The sequence below is a fragment of the Gymnoscopelus braueri genome (genome assembly GCF_963280865.1).
Source record: "Gymnoscopelus braueri genome assembly, chromosome: 22".
Classification (NCBI taxonomy): domain Eukaryota; kingdom Metazoa; phylum Chordata; class Actinopteri; order Myctophiformes; family Myctophidae; genus Gymnoscopelus; species Gymnoscopelus braueri.
In genome coordinates this window covers 13,821,121-13,836,496 of record NC_137624.1, presented here as the reverse complement: position 1 = coordinate 13,836,496, position 15,376 = coordinate 13,821,121, and positions in this window count along the sequence as shown.

The window sequence follows — 15,376 nt, the reverse complement described above, 5'->3', positions numbered from 1 at the left end:
GGTTGGACTAGGCTGGACTAGCCTGGACTACGCTGTAATAGGATGGACTAGGCTGGACTAGGCTAGACTGGGCAGTAATAGGCTGGACTAGCCTGGACTAGGCTCTAATAGGCTGGACTAGCCTGGACTAAGCTGTAATAGGCTGGACTAGCCTGGACTAGGCTGGACTAGGCTTGACTAGGCTGGACTAGGCTGTACGAGACAGTACTGTACTATATCCTACAAACGTTCATGTCAAACTATTGGTCGTGAAAACAAACTCATGTAAAAACTATTGCCCGTGCACACAGTGGTTAAGCCCAATAGTCTGTTCCCCCACTAGGCTGGACTAGGCTGGACTTGGGTGAACTAGGCTGTAATAGGCTGGACTAGGTTGGACTAGGCTGGACTAGCCTGGACTACGCTGTAATAGGATGGACTAGGCTGGACTAGGCTAGACTGGGCAGTAATAGTCTGGACTAGCCTGGACTAGGCTGTAATAGGCTGGACTAGACTGGACTAGCCTGGACTAGGCTGTAATAGGCTGGACTAGTCTGGACTAGGCTGGACTAGGCTTGACTATGCTGGACTAGGCTGTATTAGGATGTACGAGACAGTACTTTACTCTATCCTACAAACGTTCATGTCAAACTATTGGTCGTGCACACAGACTCATGTAAAAACTATTGCCCGTGCACACAGTGGTTAGTCTCAAGTGTGAGGAGCCACAGCGCTGACAAGAGCCTAGTCCAGCCTAATAGAGCGTAGTACAGCCTAGCACAGCCTAGTACACCCTGGTCTAGCCTATTCAAGCCCGATCCAGCTTAGTATAGCCTAGTACAGCCCTCTAACTAGCCCCCCTCTCCTAGTCTATTCCCCCACTAGGCTGGACTAGGCTAGACTTGGGTGTACTAAACTCTACTGGGCTCTAATAGTCTGGACTAGGCTCTAGTAGGCTGGGCTAGGCTTTACTAGGCTCTAGTAGGCTGTACGAGACAGTACTTTACTGTAAGCCTAGAAACGTTAATGTAAAACTATTGGTCGTGCACACAGACTCATGTAAAAACTATTGCCCGTGTACACAGTGGTTAGTCTCAAGTGTGAGGAGCCACAGGGCTGACAAGAGCCTAGTCCAGCCTAATAGAGCCTAGTAAAGCCTAGCACAGTCTAGTACACCCTGGTATAGCCTATTCAAGCCTGATCCAGCTTAGTATAGCCTAGTACAACCCTCTAACTAGCCCCCCTCTCCTAGTCTATTCCCCCACTAGGCTGGACTAGGCTAGACTTGGGTGTACTAAACTCTACTGGGCTCTAATAGGCTGGACTATGCTCTAGTAGGCTGGGCTAGGCTGTACTAGACTCTAGTAGGCTGTCCGAGAAAGTACTGTACTATAAGCCTAGAAACGTTAATTTAAAACTATTGGTCGTGCACACAGACTCATGTAAAAACTATTGCCCGTGTACACAGTGGTTAGTCTCAAGTGTGAGGAGCCACAGGGCTGACAAGAGCCTAGTCCAGCCTAATAGAGCCTAGTACAGCCTAGCACAGCCTAGTAAACCCTGGTCTAGCCTATTCAAGCCGATCCAGCTTAGTATAGCCTACTACAGCCCTCTAACTAGCCCCCCTCTCCTAGTCTATTCCCCCACTAGGCTAGACTAGGCCAGACTTGGATGTACTAAACTCTACTGGGCTCTAATAGGCTGGACTAGGCTCTAGTAGGCTGTGCTAGGCTGTCCTAGGCTCTAGTAGGCTGTATGAGACAGTATTGTACTATAAGCCTAGAAACGTTAATGTAAAACTATTGGTCGTGCACACAGACTCATGTAAAAACTATTGCCCGTGTACACAGTGGTTAGTCTCAAGTGTGAGGAGCCAGAGGGCTGACAAGAGCCTAGTCCAGCCTAATAGAGCCTAGTACAGCCTAGCACAGCCTAGTACACCCTGGTCTAGCCTATTCAAGCCCGATCCAGCTTAGTATAGCCTAGTACAGCCCTCTAACTAGCCCCCCTCTCCTAGTCTATTCCCCCACTAGGCTGGACTAGGCTCGACTTGGCTGTACTAAACTCTACTGGGCTCTAATAGGCTGGACTAGGCTCTAGTAGAATGGGCTAGGCTGGGCTAGGCTGTACTAGGCTCTAGTAGGCTGCACGAGACAGTACTGTACTATAAGTCTAGAAACGTTAATGTAAACCTATTGGTCGTGCACACAGACTCATGTAAAAACTATTGCCCGTGTACACAGTGGTTAGTCTCAAGTGTGAGGAGCCAAAGGGCTGACAAGAGCCTAGTCCAGCCTAATAGAGCCTAGTACAGCCTAGCACAGCCTAGTACACCCTGGTCTAGCATATTCAAGCCCGATCCAGCTTAGTATAGCCTAAACCAGCCGTCTAACTAGCCCCCTTCTCCTAGTCTATTCCCCCACTAGACTGGACTAGGCTAGACTTGGGTGTACTAAACTCTACTGGGCTCTAATAGGCTGGACTAGGCTCTAGTAGAATGGGCTAGGCTGTGCTAGGCTCTAGTAGGCTCTACGAGACAGTACTGTACTGTAAGCCTAGAAACGTTAATGTAAAACTATTGGTCGTGCACACAGACTCATGTAAAACTATTGCCCGTGTACACAGTGGTTAGTCTCAAGTGTGAGGAGCCACAGGGCTGACAAGAGCCTAGTCCAGCCTAATAGAGCCTAGTACAGCCTAGCACAGTCTAGTACACCCTGGTTTAGCCTATTCAAGCCTGATCCAGCTTAGTATAGCCTAGTACAACCCTCTAACTAGCCCCCCTCTCCTAGTCTATTCCCCCACTAGGCTGGACTAGGCTAGATTTGGCTGTACTAAACTCTACTGGGCTCTAATAGGCTGGACTAGGCTCTAGTAGGCTGGGCTAGGCTGTACTAGGCTCTAGTAGGCTGTACAAGACAGTATTGTACTATAAGCCATTGAAACGTTAATTTAAAACTATTGGTCGTGCACACAGACTCATGTAAAAACTATTGCCTGTGTACACAGTAGTTAGTCTCAAGTGTGAGGAGCCACAGGGCTGACAAGAGCCTAGTCCAGCCTAATAGAGCCTAGTAAAGCCTAGCACAGCCTAGTACACCCTGGTCTAGCCTATTCAAGCCCGATCCAGCTTGGTATAGCATACTACAGCCCTCTAACTAGCCCCCCTCTCCTAGTCTATTCCCCCACTAGGCTGGACTAGGCTAGACTTGGCTGTACTAAACTCTACTGGGCTCTAATAGGCTGTAATAGGCTCTAGTAGGCTGTGCTAGGCTGTCCTAGGCTCTAGTAGGCTGTACGAGACAGTATTGTACTATAAGCCTAGAAACGTTAATGTAAAACTATTGATCGTGCACACAGACTCATGTAAAAACTATTGCCCGTGTACACAGTGGTTAGTCTCAAGTGTGAGGAGCCACAGGGCTGACAAGAGCCTAGTCCAGCCTAATAGAGCCTAGTACAGCCTAGCACAGCCTATAACACCCTGGTCTAGCCTCTTCAAGCCCGATCCACCTTAGTATAGCCTAGTACAGCCCTTTAACTAGCCCCCCTCTCCTAGTCTATTCCCCCACTAGGCTGGACTAGGCTAGACTTGGCTGTATTAAACTCTACTGGGCTCTAATAGGCTTGACTAGGCTCTAGTAGGCTGGGCTAGGCTGGGCTAGGCTCTAGTAAACTGCACGAGACAGTACTGTACTATAAGCCTAGAAACGTTAATGTAAAACTATTGATCGTGCACACAGACTCATGTAAAAACTATTGCCCGTGTACACAGTGATTAGTCTCAAGTTTGAGGAGCCACAGGGCTGACAAGAGCCTAGTCCAGTCTAATAGAGCCTAGTACCGCCTAGCACAGCCTAGTACACCCTGGTCTAGCCTATTCAAGCCCGATCCAGCTTAGTATAGCCTAGTACAGCCCCCTAACTAGCCCCCCTCTCCTAGTCTATTCCCCCACTAGGCTGGACCAGGCTAGATTTGGCTGTACTAAACTCTACTGGGCTCTAGTAGGCTGGACTAGGCTCTAGTAGGCTGGGCTAGGCTGTCCTAGGCTCTAGTAGGCTGTACAAGACAGTACTGTACTATAAGCCTAGAAACGATAATGTAAAACTATTGGTCGTGCACACAGACTCATGTAAAAACTATTGCCCGTGTACACAGTGGTTAGTCTCAAGTGTGAGGAGCCACAGGGCTGACAAGAGCCTAGTTCAGTCTAATAGAGCCTAGTATAGCCTAGCAGAGCCTAGTACACCCTGGTCTAGCCTATTCAAGCCCGATCCAGCTTAGTATAGCCTAGTAAAGCCCTCTAACTAGCCCCCCTCTCCTAGTCTATTCCCCCACTAGGCTGTACTAGACTAGACGTGGGTGTACTAAACTCTACTGGGCTCTAATAGGCTGTACTAGGCTCTAGTAGGCTGTGCTAGGCTGTCCTAGACTCTAGTAGACTGTACGAGACAGTATTGTACTATAACCCTAGAAACGTTAATGTAAAACTATTAGTCGTGCACACAGACTCATGTAAAAACTATTGCCCGTGTACACAGTGGTTAGTCTCAAGTGTGAGGAGCCACAGGGCTGACAAGAGCCTAGTCCAGCCAAATAGAGCCTAGTAAAGCCTAGCACAGCCTAGTAAAGCCTGGTCTAGCCTATTCAAGCCCGATCCAGCTTGGTATAGCATACTACAGCCCTCTAACTAGCCCCCCTCTCCTAGTCTATTCCCCCACTAGGCTGGACTAGGCTAGACTTGGCTGTACTAAACTCTACTGGGCTCTAATAGGCTGTAATAGTCTCTAGTAGGCTGTGCTAGGCTGTCCTAGGCTCTAGTAGGCTGTACGAGACAGTATTGTACTATAAGCCTAGAAACGTTAATGTAAAACTATTGGTCGTGCACACAGACTCATGTAAAAACTATTGCCCGTGTACACAGAGGTTAGTCTCAAGTGTGAGGAGCCACAGGGCTGACAAGAACCTAGTCCAGCCTAATAGAGCCTAGTACAGCCTAGCACAGCCTAGTACACCCTGGTCTAGCCTATTCAAGCCCGATCCAGCTTAGTATAGCCTAGTACAGCCCTCTTAACTAGCCCCCCTCTCCTAGTCTATTCCCCCACTAGGCTGGACTAGGCTCGACTTGGCTGTACTAAACTCTACTGGGCTCTAATAGGCTGGACTAGGCTCTAGTAGGCTGGGCTAGGCTGGGCTAGGCTGTACTAGGCTCTAGTAGGCTGCACGAGACAGCACTGTACTATAAGCCTAGAAACGTTAATGTAAAACTATTGGTCGTGCACACAGACTCATGTAAAAACTATTGCCCGTGTACACAGTGGTTAGTCTCAAGTTTGAGGAGCCACAGGGCTGACAAGAGCCTAGTCCAGTCTAATAGAGCCTAGTACCGCCTAGCAGAGCCTAGTACACCCTGGTCTAGCCTATTCAAGCCCGATCCAGCTTAGTATAGCCTAGTACAGCCCTCTAACTAGCCCCCCTCTCCTAGTCTATTCCCCCACTAGGCTGGACCAGGCTAGATTTGGCTGTACTAAACTATACTGGGCTCTAATAGGCTGGACTAGGCTCTAGTAGGCTGGGCTAGGCTGTCCTAGGCTCTAGTAGGCTGTACGAGACAGTACTGTACTATAAGCCTAGAAACGATAATGTCAAACTATTGGTCGTGCACACAGACTCATGTAAAAACTATTGCCCGTGTACACAGTGGTTAGTCTCAAGTGTGAGGAGCCACAGGGCTGACAAGAGCCTAGTCCAGTCTAATAGAGCCTAGTACAGCCTAGCAGAGCCTAGTACACCCTGGTCTAGCCTATTCAAGCCAGATCCAGCTTAGTATAGCCTAGTACAGCCCTCTAACTAGCCCCCCTCTCCTAGTCTATTCCCCCACTAGGCTGTACTAGACTAGACGTGGGTGTACTAAACTCTACTGGGCTCTAATAGGCTGTACTAGGCTCTAGTAGGCTGTGCTAGGCTGTCCTAAACTCTAGTAGGCTGTACGAGACAGTATTGTACTATAACCCTAGAAACGTTAATGTAAAACTATTGGTCGTGCACACAGACTCATGTAAAAACTATTGCCCGTGTACACAGTGGTTAGTCTCAAGTGTGAGGAGCCACAGGGCTGACAAGAGCCTAGTCCAGCCTAATAGAACCTAGTACAGCCTAGCATAGCCTAGTTAGTACACCCTGGTCTAGCCTATTCAAGCCCTATCCAGCTTAGTATAGCCTAGTACAGCCCTCTATCTAGCCCCCCTCTCCTAGTCTATTCCCCCACTAGGCTGGACTAGGCTCGACTTGGCTGTACTAAACTCTACTGGGATCTAATAAGCTGGACTAGGCTCTAGTAGGCTGGGCTAGGCTGGGCTAGGCTGTACTAGGCTCTAGTAAACTGCACGAGACAGTACTGTACTATAAGCCTAGAAACGTTAATGTAAAACTATTGGTCATGCACACAGACTCATGTAAAAACTATTGCCAGTGTACACAGTGGTTAGTCTCAATTGTGAGGAGCCACAGGGCTGACAAGAGCCTAGTCCAGCCTAATAGAGCCTAATACAGCCTAGCACAGCCTAGTACACCCTGGTCTACCATATTCAAGCTTAGTATAGCCTACTACAGCCCTCTAACTAGCCCCCCTCTCCTAGTCTATTCCCCCACTAGGCTGGACTAGGTTAGACTTGGGTGTACTAAACTCTACTGGGCTCTAATAGGCTGTACTAGGCTCTAGTAGGCTAGGCTAGTTTGTACTAGGCTCTAGTAGGCTGGGCTAGGCTCTACTAGGCTCTAGTAGGCTGCACGAGACAGTACTGTACTATAAGCCTAGAAACGTTAATGTAAACCTATTGGTCGTGCACACAGACTCATGTAAAAACTATTGCCTGTGGACACAGTGGTTAGTCTCAAGTTTGAGGAGCCACAGGGCTGACAAGAGCCTAGTCCAGTCTAATAGAGCCTATTACCGACTAGCACAGCCTAGTACACCCTGGTCTAGCCTATTCAAGCCCGATCCAGCTTAGTATAGCCTAGTACATCCCTCTAACTAGCCCCCCTCTCCTAGTCTATTCCCCCACTAGGCTGGACTAGAATAGACGTGGGTGTACTAAACTCTACTGGGCTCTAATAGGCTGTACTAGGCTCTAGTAGGCTGTGCTAGGCTGTCCTAGACTCTAGTAGGCTGTACGAGACAGTATTGTACTATAACCCTAGAAACGTTAATTTAAAACTATTGGTCGTGCACACAGACTCATGTAAAAACTATTGCCCATGTACACAGTGGTTAGTCTCAAGTGTGAGGAGCCACAGGGCAGACAAGAGCCTAGTCCAGTCTAATAGAGCCTAGTACAGCCCAGCACAGCCTAGTACACCCTGGTCTAGCCTATTCAAGCCCGATCCAGCTTAGTATAGCCTAGTACAGCCCTCTATCTAGCCCCCCTCTCCTAGTCTATTCCCCCACTAGGCTGGACTAGGCTCGACTTGGCTGTACTAAACTCTACTGGGATCTAATAAGCTGGACTAGGCTCTAGTAGGCTGGGCTAGGCTGGGCTAGGCTGTACTAGGCTCTAGTAAACTTAACGAGACAGTACTGTACTATAAGCCTAGAAACGTTAATGTAAACCTATTGGTCATGCACACAGACTCATGTAAAAACTATTGCCCGTGTACACAGTGTTTAGTCTCAAGTGTGAGGAGCCACAGGGCAGACAAGAGCCTAGTCCAGTCTAATAGAGCCTAGTACAGCCCAGCACAGCCTAGTACACCCTGGTCTAGCCTATTCAAGCCCGATCCAGCTTAGTATAGCCTAGTACAGCCCTCTAACTAGCCCCCCTCTCCTAGTCTATTCCCCCACTAGAATGGACTAGGCTAGATTTGGCTGTACTAAACTCTACTGGGCTCTAATAGGCCGGACTAGGCTCTAGTAGGCTGGGCTAGGCTGTCCTAGGCTCTAGTAGGCTGTAAGAGACAGTACTGTAATATAAGCCTAGAAACGTTAATGTCAAACTATTGGTCGTGCACACAGACTCATGTAAAAACTATTGCCCGTGTACACAGTGGTTAGTCTCAAGTGTGAGGAGCCACAGCGCTGACAAGAGGCCTAATAGAGCCTAGTACAGCCTAGCACAGTCTAGTAAACCCTGGTCTAGCCTATTCAAGCCCGATCCAGCTTAGTATAGCCTAGTACAGCCCTCTAACTAGCCCCCCTCTCCTAGTCTATTCCCCCACTAGGCTGGACTAGGCTAGACTTGGGTGTACTAAACTCTACTGGGCTCTAATAGGCTGTACTAGGCTCTAGTAGGCTAGGCTAGGCTGTACTAGGCTCTAGTAGGCTGTACAAGACAGTACTGTACTATAAGCCATTGAAACGTTAATTTAAAACTATTGGTCGTGCACACAGACTCATGTAAAAACTATTGCCCGTGTACACAGTGGTTAGTCTCAAGTGTGAGGAGCCACAGGGCTGACAAGAGCCTAGTCCAGCCTAATAGAGCCTAGTAAAGCCTAGCACAGCCTAGTACACCCTGGTCTAGCCTATTCAAGCCCGATCCAGCTTGGTATAGCCTACTACAGCCCTCTAACTAGCCCCCCTCTCCTAGTCTATTCCTTCACTAGGCTGGACTAGGCTAGACTTGGCTGTACTAAACTCTACTGGGCTCTAATAGGCTGTACTAGGTAGGCTCTAGTAGGCTGTGCTAGGCTGTCCTAGGCTCTAGTAGGCTGTACGAGACAGTATTGTACTATAAGCCTAGAAACGTTAATGTAAAACTATTGGTCGTGCAAACAGACTCATGTAAAAACTATTGCCCGTGTACACAGTGGTTAGTCTCAAGTGTGAGGAGCCACAGGGCTGACAAGAGCCTAGTCCAGCCTAATAGAGCCTATTACAGCCTAGCACAGCCTATAACACCCTGGTCTATTCTATTCAAGCCCGATCCACCTTAGTATAGCCTTTACAGCCCTCTAACTAGCCCCCCTCTCCTAGTCTATTCCCCCACTAGGCTGGACTAGGCTAGACTTGGCTGTATTAAACTCTACTGGGCTCTAATAGGCTGGACTAGGCTCTAGTAGGCTGGGCTAGGCTGTTCTAAGCTCTAGTAAACTGCACGAGACAGTACTGTACTATAACCCTAGAAACGTTAATGTAAAACTATTGGTCGTGCACACAGACTCATGTAAAAACTATTGCCCGTGTACACAATGGTTAGTCTCAAGTTTGAGGAGCCACAGGGCTGACAAGAGCCTAGTCCAGTCTTATAGAGCCTAGTACCGCATAGCACAGCCTAGTACACCCTGGTCTAGCCAATTCAAGCCCGATCCAGCTTAGTACAGCCTAGTACAGCCCTCTAACTAGCCCCCCTCTCCTAGTCTATTCCCCCACTAGGCTGGACTAGGCTAGATTTGGCTGTACTAAACTCTACTGGGCTCTAATAGGCTGGACTAGGCTCTAGTAGGCTGGGGTAGGCTGTCCTAGGCTCTAGTAGGCTGTACGAGACAGTACTGTACTATAAGCCTAGAAACGATAATGTCAAATTATTGGTCGTGAACACAGACTCATATATAAACTATTGCCCGTGTACACAGTGGTTAGTCTCAAGTGTGAGGAGCCACAGGGCTGACAAGAGCCTAGTCCAGTCTAATAGAGCCTAGTACAGCCTAGCACAGCCTAGTACACCCTGGTCTAGCCTATTCAAGCCCGATCCAGCTTAGTATAGCCTAGTACAGCCCTTTAACTAGCCCCCCTCTCCTAGTCTATTCCCCCATTAGGCTGGACTAGGCTAGATTTGGCTGTACTAAACTCTACTGGGCTCTAATAGGCCGGACTAGGCTCTAGTAGGCTGGGCTAGGCTGTCCTAGGCTATACTAGGCTCTAGTAGGCTGCACGAGACAGTACTGTACTATAAGCCTAGAAACGTTAATGTAAACCTATTGGTGGTGCACACAGACTCATGTAAAAACTATTGCCCGTGTACACAGTGGTTAGTCTCAAGTGTGAGGAGCCACAGGGCAGACAAGATGCTGGTCCAGTCTAATAGAGCCTAGTACAGCCCAGCACAGCCTAGTACACCCTGGTCTAGCCTATTCAAGCCCGATCCAGCTTAGTATAGCCTAGTACAGCCCTCTAACTAGCCCCCCTCTCCTAGTATATTCCCCCACTAGGCTGGACTAGGCTAGATTTGGCTGTACTAAACTCTACTGGGCTCTAATAGGCCGGACTAGGCTCTAGTAGGCTGGGCTAGGCTGTCCTAGGCTCTAGTAGGCTATACGAGACAGTACTGTACTATAAGCCTAGAAACGTTAATGTCAAACTATTGGTCGTGCACACAGACTCATGTAAAAACTATTATCCGTGTACACAGTGGTTAGTCTCTAGTGTGAGGAGCCACAGGGCTGACAAGAGCCTAGTCCAGCCTAATAGAGCCTAGTACAGCCTAGCACAGCCTAGTACACCCTGGTCTAGCATATTCAAGCCCGATCCAGCTTAGTATAGCCTACTACAGCCCTCTAACTAGCCCCCCTCTCCTAGTCTATTCCCCCACTAGGCTGGACTAGGCTAGACTTGGGTGTACTAAACTCTACTGGGCTCTAATACGATGGACTAGGCTCTAGTAGGCTGGGCTAGGCTGTCCTAGGCTCTAGTAGGCTGTACGAGACAGTACTGTACTATAAGCCTAGAAACGTTAATGTCAAACTATTGGTCGTGCACACAGACTCATGTAAAAACTATTGCCCGTGTACACAGTGGTTAGTCTCAATTGTGAGGAGCCACAGGGCTGAAAAGAGCCTAGTCCAGCCTAATAGAGCCTAGTACAGCCTAGCACAGCCTAGTACACCCTGGTCTAGCATATTCAAGCCCGATCCAGCTTAGTATAGCCTACTACAGCCCTCTAACTAGCCCCCCTCTCCTAGTCTATTCCCCCACTAGGCTGGACTAGGCTAGACTTGGGTGTACTAAACTCTACTGGGCTCTAATACGATGGACTATGCTCTAGTAGGCTTGGCTAGGCTGTACTAGGCTCTAGTAGGCTGTACGAGACAGTACTGTACTGTAAACCTAGAAACGTTAATGTAAAACTATTGGTCGTGCACACAGACTCATGTAAAAACTATTGCTCGTGTACACAGTGGTTAGTCTCAAGTGTGAGGAGCCACAGGGCTGACAAGAGGCCTAATAGAGCCTAGTACAGCCTAGCACAGTCTAGTACACCCTGGTCTAGCCTATTCAAGCCCGATCCAGCTTAGTATAGCCTAGTACAGCCCTCTAACTAGCCCCCCTCTCCTAGTCTATTCCCCCACTAGAATGGACTAGGCTAGATTTGGCTGTACTAAACTCTACTGGGCTCTAATAGGCCGGACTAGGCTCTAGTAGGCTGGGCTAGGCTGTCCTAGGCTCTAGTAGGCTGTAAGAGACAGTACTGTAATATAAGCCTAGAAACGTTAATGTCAAACTATTGGTCGTGCACACAGACTCATGTAAAAACTATTGCCCGTGTACACAGTGGTTAGTCTCAAGTGTGAGGAGCCACAGCGCTGACAAGAGGCCTAATAGAGCCTAGTACAGCCTAGCACAGTCTAGTAAACCCTGGTCTAGCCTATTCAAGCCCGATCCAGCTTAGTATAGCCTAGTACAGCCCTCTAACTAGCCCCCCTCTCCTAGTCTATTCCCCCACTAGGCTGGACTAGGCTAGACTTGGGTGTACTAAACTCTACTGGGCTCTAATAGGCTGTACTAGGCTCTAGTAGGCTAGGCTAGGCTGTACTAGGCTCTAGTAGGCTGTACAAGACAGTACTGTACTATAAGCCATTGAAACGTTAATTTAAAACTATTGGTCGTGCACACAGACTCATGTAAAAACTATTGCCCGTGTACACAGTGGTTAGTCTCAAGTGTGAGGAGCCACAGGGCTGACAAGAGCCTAGTCCAGCCTAATAGAGCCTAGTAAAGCCTAGCACAGCCTAGTACACCCTGGTCTAGCCTATTCAAGCCCGATCCAGCTTGGTATAGCCTACTACAGCCCTCTAACTAGCCCCCCTCTCCTAGTCTATTCCTTCACTAGGCTGGACTAGGCTAGACTTGGCTGTACTAAACTCTACTGGGCTCTAATAGGCTGTACTAGGTAGGCTCTAGTAGGCTGTGCTAGGCTGTCCTAGGCTCTAGTAGGCTGTACGAGACAGTATTGTACTATAAGCCTAGAAACGTTAATGTAAAACTATTGGTCGTGCAAACAGACTCATGTAAAAACTATTGCCCGTGTACACAGTGGTTAGTCTCAAGTGTGAGGAGCCACAGGGCTGACAAGAGCCTAGTCCAGCCTAATAGAGCCTATTACAGCCTAGCACAGCCTATAACACCCTGGTCTATTCTATTCAAGCCCGATCCACCTTAGTATAGCCTTTACAGCCCTCTAACTAGCCCCCCTCTCCTAGTCTATTCCCCCACTAGGCTGGACTAGGCTAGACTTGGCTGTATTAAACTCTACTGGGCTCTAATAGGCTGGACTAGGCTCTAGTAGGCTGGGCTAGGCTGTTCTAAGCTCTAGTAAACTGCACGAGACAGTACTGTACTATAACCCTAGAAACGTTAATGTAAAACTATTGGTCGTGCACACAGACTCATGTAAAAACTATTGCCCGTGTACACAATGGTTAGTCTCAAGTTTGAGGAGCCACAGGGCTGACAAGAGCCTAGTCCAGTCTTATAGAGCCTAGTACCGCATAGCACAGCCTAGTACACCCTGGTCTAGCCAATTCAAGCCCGATCCAGCTTAGTACAGCCTAGTACAGCCCTCTAACTAGCCCCCCTCTCCTAGTCTATTCCCCCACTAGGCTGGACTAGGCTAGATTTGGCTGTACTAAACTCTACTGGGCTCTAATAGGCTGGACTAGGCTCTAGTAGGCTGGGGTAGGCTGTCCTAGGCTCTAGTAGGCTGTACGAGACAGTACTGTACTATAAGCCTAGAAACGATAATGTCAAATTATTGGTCGTGAACACAGACTCATATATAAACTATTGCCCGTGTACACAGTGGTTAGTCTCAAGTGTGAGGAGCCACAGGGCTGACAAGAGCCTAGTCCAGTCTAATAGAGCCTAGTACAGCCTAGCACAGCCTAGTACACCCTGGTCTAGCCTATTCAAGCCCGATCCAGCTTAGTATAGCCTAGTACAGCCCTTTAACTAGCCCCCCTCTCCTAGTCTATTCCCCCATTAGGCTGGACTAGGCTAGATTTGGCTGTACTAAACTCTACTGGGCTCTAATAGGCCGGACTAGGCTCTAGTAGGCTGGGCTAGGCTGTCCTAGGCTATACTAGGCTCTAGTAGGCTGCACGAGACAGTACTGTACTATAAACCTAGAAACGTTAATGTAAAACTATTGGTCGTGCACACAGACTCATGTAAAAACTATTGCCCGTGTACACAGTGGTTAGTCTCAAGTGTGAGGAGCCACAGGGCTGACAAGAGGCCTAATAGAGCCTAGTACAGCCTAGCACAGTCTAGTACACCCTGGTCTAGCCTATTCAAGCCTGATCCAGCTTAGTATAGCCTAGTACAACCCTCTAACTAGCCCCCCTCTCCTAGTCTAGTCCCCCACTAGGCTGGACTAGGCTAGACTTGGGTGTATTAAACTCTACTGGGCTCTAATAGGCTGGACTAGGCTCTAGTAGGCTGGGCTAGGCTGTAATAGGCTCTAGTAGGCTGTACAAGACAGTACTGTACTATAAGCCATTGAAACGTTAATTTAAAACTATTGGTCGTGCACACAGACTCATGTAAAAACTATTGCCCGTGTACACAGTGGTTAGTCTCAAGAGTGAGGAGCCACAGGGCTGACAAGAGCCTAGTCCAGCCTAATAGAGCCTAGTAAAGCCTAGCACAGCCTAGTACACCCTGGTCTATTCTATTCAAGCCCGATCCAGCTTGGTATAGCCTACTACAGCCCTCTAACTAGCCCCCCTCTCCTAGTCTATTCCCCCACTAGGCTGGACTAGGCTAGACTTGGCTGTACTAAACTCTACTGGGCTCTAATAGGCTGTACTAGGCTCTAGTAGGCTGTGCTAGGCTGTCCTAGGCTCTAGTAGGCTGTACGAGACAGTATTGTACTATAAGCCTAGAAACGTTAATGTAAAACTGTTGGTCGTGCACACAGACTCATGTAAAACTATTGCCCTTGTACACAGTGGTTAGTCTCAAGTGTGAGGAGCCACAGCGCTGACAAGAGCCTAGTCCAGCCTAATAGAGCCTAGTACAGCCTAGCACAGCCTATAACACCCTGGTCTAGCCTATTCAAGCCCGATCCACCTTAGTATAGCCTAGTACAGCCCTCTAACTAGCCCCCCTCTCCTAGTCTATTCCCCCACTAGGCTGGAATAGGCTAGACTTCGCTGTATTAAACTCTACTGGGCTCTAATAGGCTGGACTAGGCTCTAGTAGGCTGGGCTAGGATGTCCTAGGCTCTAGTAAACTGCACAAGACAGTACTGTACTATAACCCTAGAAACGTTAATGTAAAACTATTGGTCGTGCACACAGACTCATGTAAAAACTATTGCCTGTGTACACAGTGGTTAGTCTCAAGTTTGAGGAGCCACAGGGCAGACAAGAGCCTAGTCCAGTCTAATAGAGCTTAGTACCGCCTAGCACAGCCTAGTACACCCTGGTCTAGCCTATTCAAGCCCGATCCAGCTTAGTATAGCCTAGTACAGCCCTCTAACTAGCCCCCCTCTCCTAGTCTATTCCCCCACTAGGCTGGACTAGGCTAGATTTGGCTGTACTAAACTCTACTGGGCTCTAATAGGCTGGACTAGGCTCTAGTAGGCTGGGCTAGGCTGTCCTAGGCTCTAGTAGGCTATACGAGACAGTACTGTACTATAACCCTAGAAACGTTAATGTAAAACTATTGGTCGTGCACACAGACTCATGTAAAAACTATTGCCCGTGTACACAGTGGTTAGTCTCAAGTTTGAGGAGCCACAGGGCTGACAAGAGCCTAGTCCAGCCTAATATAGCCTAGTACAGCCTAGCACAGCCTAGTACACCCTGGTCTAGCATATTCAAGCCCGATCCAGCTTAGTATAGCCTACTACAGCCCTCTAACTAGCCCCCCTCTCCTAGTCTATTCCCCCACTGGCTGGACTAGGCTAGACTTGGGTGTACTAAACTCTACTGGGCTCTAATAGGCTGGACTAGGCTCTAGTAGGCTAGGCTAGGCTGTACTAGGCTCTAGTAGGCTGTACGAGACAGTACTGTACTGTAAACCTAGAAACGTTAATGTAAAACTATTGGTCGTGCACACAGACTCATGTAAAAACTATTGCCCGTGTACACAGTGGTTAGTCTCAAGTGTGAGGAGCCACAGGGCTGACATGAGGCCTAATAGAGCCTAGTACAGCCTAGCAGAGCCTAGTACACCCTG